The sequence below is a fragment of the Balaenoptera ricei genome, chromosome 4 (genome assembly GCF_028023285.1).
Source record: "Balaenoptera ricei isolate mBalRic1 chromosome 4, mBalRic1.hap2, whole genome shotgun sequence".
Classification (NCBI taxonomy): Eukaryota; Metazoa; Chordata; class Mammalia; order Artiodactyla; family Balaenopteridae; genus Balaenoptera; species Balaenoptera ricei.
The window spans coordinates 86751078-86760868 of NC_082642.1; the positions used below are offsets into that span (position 1 = coordinate 86751078).

General features: G+C 45.9%; 1 long non-coding RNA gene across 1 annotated transcript; it reads right to left on the reverse strand.

Annotated features, from left to right (window-relative positions):
* Window positions 1-577: 577 nt before the first annotated feature.
* LOC132365379 (uncharacterized) lies at window positions 578-8201 on the reverse strand. The gene is made up of 3 exons (XR_009503087.1): window positions 8122-8201; window positions 1459-1617; window positions 578-1314 (listed from the first exon to the last, which is right to left on the reverse strand). It is a non-coding gene; the product is annotated as an uncharacterized LOC132365379 (long non-coding RNA).
* Window positions 8202-9791: the final 1590 nt, after the last annotated feature.

Sequence of the window (9791 nt, forward strand, 5' to 3'; positions counted from 1 at the left end):
GAGGAGGAAATGGAGACAGTCGCTGCTGCAGGGTCCGTGGCAATAAGGGAAGAGCCTGGGAACAGAAGGGCCTCAGAGCCTGGCATCAGCCCTGTTACCACTTTCCTGAGAAATCTTAGAATCCTCTAGAATGCAAGCTCCATGAAGGCAGGGATTTTATTTGTTCACTGCTGTGCTCCCAGCACCTAGAATAGTGTCTGGCATGAAGCAGGTGCTCAAATACTTGTTGAATGAATGAATGAATGAATGAATGCAAGATTATGGTCTGATCACCGGCCGCAGTCTTTCCCCAGGTGATGGAGGCTCCCCAGTGGTTCATTCAGAAGCTGCTCCACAGCTGGGAAAGAAGCCACCAGGGCAAACTTCATGAAGGACAAGAAGACAGACTCTCTCCTGAGCCATTAAGACAAGCTCCAGAGAAACATCACTCCCAAGGGTCGTATTTCCACCAAGTACCCAGTGACACCCAGACAGTGACCAACACAGCCTTTTCATTGTGCTTCCACCTCTCATTTAAGGGGGCTGTATATCTATAGGCAGTTACACTTTATTCTAATAACACCTACTAGTCAGTGAGCACCATTTTGTGTCAGGCATTTTATATATATTTTCTCACTTAATCTCACAATAAGCCTGCTAGGTAGGTATTATTATTCCCATTTTACAGATAAGAAAACAAGAGGTTAGTGAATTTGCCCAAGGTCACACAGCAGCATTTGGATCAGTCATAGGCTTGTCTGACCCCAGAGACAGTGTTCTTCCCACCAACCACACATTCAGCTCCTACCTAGCTCTGTGACCTTGGATACAAGCACATGGCAAAGCTCTGACCATCTTTCTGGGCCTCAGTGTCTTTATTCTCAACTCCAAGGAGCCAAGCAATGTTATGTAGGAATGTTCTCCATAAGTGGGTCTGTGAACAGGTGACCTCATTCCTCAGTGGGCCACAACGTAATTTTGCTTTTGGGAGTTGAAATAACAGCACGCTTTTTGAGGGTGGCTCAAAATGTTTCCTCCCCACTCAGTCTGGGGACATTTGGGGCCACCCTGCTAAGTCCTGGCCCTGCTTCCTTTTCTAAAGTAAAAACAAGCCCAGTCAGTCTCCCAGGACCAGCCTTGTTCCTCCGGTTGCAGGTCTTTACAAGGGTCCCATCTTCTTTTCCATTTGTTCTGCGGAAGAGTGAGAATAAGCAGGTCCCTCCCGGGGGGCTGGACACAGGGCAGTGCTCTGACGTGGGGCCCCTGCATTCGGTGAACACTTGTCTTCAGGCAGCCTCTCTGGCACCTGCCCACGTGTTTCCTTCTGCAGCCGAACTGGTGGAGGGGAGAAGATGGAGGTGGGGGGTCAGCTTCTGAAGGGTGTAAACCCAAGAGTCCTAATTCACTTGTTGCCCAACTGAGGAGATGGAGGGAATTCAGATCCTTAGATTAGAAGGAACGTTAATGATAATCACATACCTGGTTTTCAAGCTTTTACTAGCTGCTGAATCCAGTGTGTAAAACAACTAAAAGACCATCTTTCCAGTTAAATCTAGAGAAGTGGGGCTGACAGCTCTCTTCTCCCATCACCTCAACCTGCCCTGCTTACAGGGGGACTCCAGGGGTCTCTGCAGAGCACTGTTGGAAATGAAAAATAATTATAAAATAATAAAAATTAAATAATTATAAAATATAAAAATAAAAATAATTTAATCTGACCAGAAGCCCCCAATTTTTCACCCAAAGTCCACTAAGGTGAGCCATTTACCAAGCTTGACCTCCTGGCTGATGGCAACACTGGAGCTCACATTCAGGACTGAGCCACTGTGTTGATAAGCCAGTGAGAGGGTCAGGAAAGGGTCAAAGGTTGTTCTGGTAGGACACTACAAACTGGATGTGACTACCTGAGAGCCAGGCATTTCACCTGAGCCACACTGAGAACAGGTCACACTGAGAGCAAGGCCAGGAGTGATGTTCCCGCTTTGCTCTACTCTGGGGCTTTTGAACCTCCAAATCCATGCTTTTATCACAACCTCTTATTCTCCCAGTGCCTCACTCTTTGACCTTTCTTGCACCTGTTATGAAACCTCATCCAGATGTCCAGGTCCTTGGTTCCCCCATTTTCTCTAAGTCTATAGCTCTCTCCCAGGTTATTTCTTGTCCTATCCACCCTAGTGCCTGGATCCATTACTCTAAGCAATCTCTAGCCAACACCCCAACCCTTCACTCTCAGGAGTACTGATCTGTATGCTCATTGATGACTCAGTGTTCTGCACCTCCAGAATTCAGTGTTCTGTCTCCTCAGTTCCTATCCTGTAACCAGATGCTGCATGGGACTGGCTGGTGGGTGAAAATAGCAAGCCCAAGTTCCCCACATCTAAAGACGGGGGCCAGTAACCAGGCACAGCTTGGTTATTCTCCAGCTTGACCTCACATTAGAGTCACTTGGAGAACTTTGAATCCATTGAGAAGCCTGAGCTCCACTGCAGACCCAGTGAAATCAGAGTCCATGGGGGTAGGGAGCCCAGCACTGGTATTTTTTAAATAAACTTTTAAATTTAATTATAATGTACATCAGAAAAATTATATAAAAATCTTGGCAAATTTTCACAAAGCGAATACCCACACATTACTGCCACCTACATTGAAGGGAAAAAGCACTGCCAGCAGCCTTAAACTTTCTGTACATTCCTTCAGCCCCTCCTCCCCAGGTGAGTAAGACTCTCCCGATTTCTAACACAGTATATTTGTTCTGACTATTTTTGATATTTGTAGAAGCAGAACTGTAGATTATGAACTCTTTGTGTCTGACTTCTTTGATTCAATATTTTATTTGTAAGACTCACCTGTTGTTTTGGGTAGTTGTTATTTATTTTCATTGCTGTATAGTATTCCATTGTCTGGCTATCCACACAATATGCATAACTATTCTACTCTTGATAAACATGTGCATTGTTTGTAGTGTTTAGCTCTTACAAGTAGTGCTGCTACGAACATTCTTGTGCATGTTTCTTGGCACATATGTGCATGCCTTTCTGCTGAGTCTATATGTAGAAGTGGAATTGCTCAGATACACGCATACATTCAGCTTCCGTGGATAATGGCAAACAGTTTTTAAAATAGTTGTACCACATTGGTGTTTTGCAAAAGCTCCTCACATGACGCTAACGGGTGGCTGAGGTTGAGAACCCTGCCCGAGCCTTACTAAGGGTAGCCAACCATCACCCTGGAACCCCTCTCTTGTCTAAAGACTGGCAAGGGGAAGGGGGTGGGGAATCAATGGACTCATTCCCGGAGACAGACTCCTACTCTGCACTGTGGGGAAAGAAGGGGGCTACATCCAACTCTAAGGCCAAGTGAGACGGGGTCTCCACAAGCATCTCTCTTAGAGATTGGGGTGTCTTCAGGCAAGGGGACAGATATCTCATTGTGAGCCTACAGACAGTGCCCACTTCCTTTCTGGCCTTACCAGACTGGCTGATACCAACAGGGATTAGAAAAGAGTGTGGAGTCTAAGCCTGCAAAGAGAAACAGGCACCCTTCCCGCCCACCCCCGTATCCTGCAGCCTTCTGAGTGTGAGTCTATGTATTCTTGCTGCTCCCAATGAGCAAACGCAGAACGGGGAAAGGATAATAGTCACGGGGCTGGCCAGCAGCTGCCCAGTGAGGGAGGCCCCCTCACAAAGAGGGAACTGGGGATGGAGGCTACCAGCAGGGCCCTGGTCCGAGGGTATGCTCTGTACCTGGAGGGACCAACATGGGGCTGAAAATAGCAGTCACTCTTCCCAGAGAGACGACCGTATGGGTGGAGGCCACCAGCAGCTCAAAGAACCAGAGCGAGGCCAGGGATACCTCCTGACCATACCTGAGGCCAGAAACACAGAATGAACTTCACCTCCCTGGGCTCTCCTTCCTGCACCAATTCATAAACAGAGAGGCCTGGAATAGGAAGAGGAGGCTGGAAAGAACTGGCCTTGCCCCTTCCCCACATAAATCCTTCCAGGAGAGCCTGCACTGGGGGAAGGTAAACCTCTGAACCAGATGAGGGATTGATAAATGAAAGGAAGTTCAACTGAATTATTATTTTTTTAGATAAAATTCTTGTAACATAAAATTCACCACGTTAACCATTTGAAAGTGTACAATTCAATGGCTTTTAGTATCGATACATTCACTTGACTGAGATTTAATTAACTGAAAATGATGAAGTCTGTCCAAGGTGCCATTAAGAGCTAGGACGAAAAGCAGGGATTTTCCCCTCACTGATTAGAGGGGTATGAAGAAAAATTTTGTGAGAATTCTGTAAACTTTAATTAACACTGAGCATCTCCACTCCTCTATCCTACGGGCAACTCAAAACTCAGCATATGCCCCAGAGTGAATGTATATCTTACTCCTCTACTCACCCCCTGGGGTGGAGGGGAAGACACCAGTTGATGCATTCGATCAGCCAAGCCCAAGTCCTGATCATCTTCCAGATTCCTTCCCCCAGACCTCTTGTCAGTCACAAAGTCTGTACATTCAACTGCTGAAATATCTCCCTGGTTCATCCTCTCCCTTTAGCCGTCGCTGCTGCAGCCTTTGCTGCGAGCATGGCTGTCCCCCCCTGGACTGTGGCAGTAGCCGCCTCTCTGGCTGTCCTCCCTCCACGGCGCCCTCCAGATCTTCACAGGCTCTGCCCTGAGAGCTTTATACACCTGGCACCCAGGTGTCAGCATCAGGGTCACATTCACAGCAAGGCATTGCCTGACCACCAGCTGCTTGCCAGGCGTGCGCCACCATAGTTTAATGTTTTCGTTCTACTTCTTTCATCTTTTCCACCCTGCTTATCACTATCTGAAGCAATCTTGCTGCTTTAGCTGTTTACTGGTTTATTCTCAGTCTCCATTCTTCAACCCTAGAATATAAGCTCTATTTGAGCAGAGACCTCACCTGCCTTGCTCTCCACCTCATCCCCTGCATCTGGAGCTGCCCTGCCCAGTACGATAGCCACGGGCCACGTGTGTGTGTGTTGAGCTTTTGAAATGTAGCTAGTCCAAGTTTGAGATGTGCTATTAAAAGTGTAAAATGTGTACCAATTTTGAAGACTTAGAATAGGATAACCTAAAATATCTCAACATTTTTTATATTGATGGCCTGTCGAAAATACTTTGGAACTATTGGGTTAAATAAAATATGTTATTATAAAATTAGTTCTGCTTGTTACTTTTTCCTGTTTTAAATATGGCTACTAGAAAACTTAAAATGACATACATGGCTTCCATTGCATTTCTACTGGACATCACCGCCCTTGACCATTACTGGCTCAATGAAAGGTAGATTCTCAGTGAACACTTGTTGAATGAAGGAAGGTAGCCAAAGTGGTCTAAGAGCAAATCTCATCTTGTAACCACCTGCTAAAAACTCTTTTTTGATTCCCCATTTTCAGGTAGGCCAAATTTCTGTTTTATGACCCGGCATATGAGGCTGTCACAATCAGGTCCTGCATCTCCCACTGGTTTTATTACCTGCTCTTCCCCAACCAGGATAGAGTGTCTCTTTGCACATGGGTCTCCCTCTATTTTGCTGCGCCTCCTTCAGTGTGTCTACCGGTAAGCTCCCAGGCAGTTTTCAAGATGCAATTCAGTGTCTTCCTTTCAGAAAATCCTTCCCTACTCTACAGGCAGCATCGCCTCATCTTCTGGCAGAGTGACCGGTCCACTGTGAGGCTCCTTATTCCTGTGTATCGGATCCATTCAGGTCCCTGTCTCCTGTGCATCCTCACCGTAGATCAGAGCTCCCCAAGGGCAAGCAGGGCCATGTCCTCGTCATCATTTATTCTGCCAACCTGGCATAATCTTCAGGGTGTCTGGGTTCAGCTGCTGTGTGTGGTTCCCAATGGGGTCTGGAATTACAGTCAGATGGAGGCCAGGACTGGGGTCATCTGAAGACTCGACTGGGCTGGGCACCAAAGAAGGCTTCTTCATTCACATGCTTGGTGCCTCAAATGGAGTGGCTGAAGGAACTGAACCTGGCTAGGTGGCCCCTCCATGTGGCTAGTTTAGGAGTCCTCACAGCACGACAGTCTCAGGATAGAGAACTTCTTATGTGCAGTGGCTTTCCTCACAGCAAATGTTCCCAGAGACCAAGGGCACAACTGCAAGGCTTCCTATGACCTGCCTCAAGTCAAGCAACATCATTTCTGCTGCGTGTGATTGCCCCAAAGTGAGTCACGGGGAATTCAAGAAGAGGGGACTTCTCAAGGATATGGATGTGGGAGGGGGAGATTCATTTAGAGGCACCTTTGAGGGCCAACCACCACCAGTCTAATCTGAAACTTTAACCAGGAAAGGCAAGTGAAACTCAGATACCTTAAGTATCTCTGGGAACAACACAGGGCAAAAATAAATACTTAATGTAAATACACGTGTTTAAATCAAGTACTTTCAACAGGGCTTTGGGCCTCACCTGTGTATCATATTCTACACCATTCAAGTCATCAGGGTAAACCTCTAACACTTTGGGACAAATTAATATTTGTGAGTCTTTACAAAAGACAAGGCACAAGAGTTTGAGAGAGTGGCCAAAGTCATCTAGAGAAATCTATAGGAAACATTTGCTTAATGGTGGGGCAGCACTTAACAGTACAGAGTACAAGAATGTTCAACACTGTTATGTACAATAGCAAAAAATTAGGAAAGAACCTTGATATCCGATGTAACCGGCAGCCCATTATGCAAGCATTAAACACTGTCTAACGAATTTTAATGGCAAAGTGCATAACAAACTGTTAGGTGAGAAAAGAATCAATGTGCAAAACTGTGCATAAATATTATTCCGGTTATGTTCAAATATGCAAATGCATAGAAAAAAGACTAGAAAGGTATATATCAAAATTTCAATAATTAAGCAGAATCATGGGAAATGTTTTAAATTTTTCTTCTTTGTGCTTTTTGTATTCTGCAAGTTTCATACAATGAGCACATACTATTTTTATAATCAGAAAATAAAATTAAGAGTGAGGTGAAACTCCACTGAGAAGCTGGGGCTGCATCATGGCCCCAAGGTCCCCCAAAAGCCTTTTCTCCCAGGGCTTCCAGGGATCAATATAATTATGCCTGGTAATCATATCAATATAATTATCCCTGAGGCCTTATCAGATATTACCTTAGACCAACATTGTCTGGTCTCACATAAGTTTCTTAACCTCTCTAGACTTTGGTTATCTACTCTATAAAATTAAGGGTTTGGACAAGAAGATTAAATCTGTAGAACTGCAGAATTTACAAGCAGTTTCCCTTGTCTTACTCGATTCTCACAATAGCCTGATGTTAGAAGCAAGCTCAGTCTTATCATTGCCATTTGACCCATAAGAAAATAGAGGCTCAGCAAGGTAAGGTCACTAGTCCAGGGTCACATAGATGATAATAAATTAGGGGTCAGGATTCGAAATCAGGTCTTCAGGCTTTATACCTGGGCCCCTAACTACGAAGTCAGGGTTCCTTTTCTATATGAGCTGTAACGTCCCATCCTGTGATAAAATTCCAGCCAAACTTTCCATCTTCTGAGGCCACATGTACTAAGACTAATCTCTCCTTCATTTCCAGATCCAGGGATCGTCCAGGCCGCTCTGATGTCTCCTCTGAGTCACACACATCTCTAATTCCATCTGCTCTTCCTCAAATGGCATCTTTTGGGGGCCACGCAGCATTTCGAAATCTTAGCATTTCAGAACTGGAAAAGATCTCTAAAGGTCATCTGGCCTGAGCGGCTCCTGTCAGCCTTTTACAGACACCTTCTCATCTGAAAGCTATGTCCCTCAGCAATGCTCCCGAGGGGGTGCCCAGGGCCGGGACAGGCTGATAAATGCGCCCTTTCCCCGACTGAGCCGCCCGACATCTGCCAGGTTACCTTGATTCACAGAGGGAATGTGCAGTCTGCAAGACAGAGTGACTCAGCCTTTTAACAGGGACATGGCACACAATGGAAAGATCTGAGAGTTCCAAAGGGAAAGAAAATCAGAAAGGCCAAGGCAACTCCCACACAGACAGAGCCAGTTTAGAACAAATCCCAAGGGCCAAGAAGAAACCCAGGGTGGGGGAAAAAGAAATCTCTCTCCTGAGAGAGCTCTATTGTACGTGCTCTGGGTCAAAAGAGGCTTACTGCGTGAAAGGGCTCCGCCACCTGCTGGGACTCTCCAGAATGAGTTCTTTTTCTTCTCTCCGGGTTCAGCAAACTTCCGGGCTCCTCCGTCTAGGGCAGTGAGCCTGTGTGGCACCGGTCAGCCAGGGCGCTGGGGCTTGACAGTGTGGTGGCAGCTTGCCGAGCACTGGCACAAAGTTACTTAGTAAATACCACAGCTTTGATAATTTCTTGCTTCGTTAGTCTCTTGGGATTCTTTCCATCCGCATAAGAGAAAGAAGTTGCCCTTCCCTCTGCCCACAGACTCAGATGCTTTCATTTGGTGGACTTGATGGAAACAGATATCTATTTCTAATACCAACCCATTGAATAATATATTTTTAAACAGGTGGCAAGCACAATTTTTATAAAAGGAAAAAGTCCTCCCAACTCCCTCAACCTCAGTGAGAGCTTTGTTAATATAGACATTCAAAAAGCTTTCTTCAGGTTGAAACAGAAACTTTTTATGGCTGGAGTCTCTTTTGACCAAAATGGCCTATACATGTGAAAAACTATTCCGCATAAAAATCTTACAATCGTTTTCCCCTCCAAATAACATCCTTTTGTCTGAATAAACATTCCTTCACTATGTCCAGTTTCAGGGAGATTGCAGACTCCGAGGTCATATGCCTTTGTTTCTGGGATTCCGTGAAATCATGTCATATAAGGGAAGGGATTCCCATTAGATATCTGTATCAGAGAACCGTAAGGTCAGACCCCAGAAGTCCTTTCTCTCCACCCCACCTGATGTCAGAGTCCCTGCAAGGCTGGCAGGTACCAACTGTGTGTCAGGCTGGTGCATGCTAAGAATTTGGACGGCATTCTCATTTAATTATCACGACAGTCAAATGAAAGATGTGTAATCTCCATTTTCAAATGATGAAACCAAGAGAGGTCAAGAAATGTGTCCAAGGTCACAGAGCTAGTTCATAAGAGAGCAGGGCAGAAAGGCTCCTGAGTCCTTCTCCTTCAGACGGTCACCCAGCCGCTGCTCAAACCCCCCACTGGTCAGAAACTCATCTCCCTAGACAACCCAGTCCAGTTTGAGGCTGTTTAGATTGTTTCTGAGATTTCTTCCTTGTTCTGAGCTGAGGTCTGTCTCCTTGTAACATCCAACCACAAGGGTGATTTTATACCTCGGGCGCAGCAGGAGCCAGACTTGTCATTGAGGATGTTACCTAGAGGACATTCTAGAAGGTGTAAAATGGTGACTGCTTACTAGGGAGTATTATTTCCAAGCTGCGGGTCAGAAGAAGTTGAGGGTGGTTTCATACCAAGCCCACACGCTGCCAAAGATATGGAACGCCGGGTTCTGAGATGCTTTGGGGGTGGTTAACACAGGAGAGGGAAGCAGACAGTAGATCACAATCCTCACACCATACTCGTTCAAAGGAAGACAGTCACCTCAGGAGGGACACACATGCTCTGATTAGACATAAGCTCAGGATCCCACCTTGATTTGTCTGCAGGCCATTTCCTGGTTTTTGGATGGCGGTGACCTGGAAATACAGGACACAGAGGCCTGGTTCTTGAAAGGTCACATGGAGGCCTCGCCAAGCTCCCCAGATACTTATACACTCTGCCTGCCCAGCCCTTTGTATATCCTCTTTACCACGTCATCTCATCGTGGGCTGTTTGCATTAGTCTCTCCT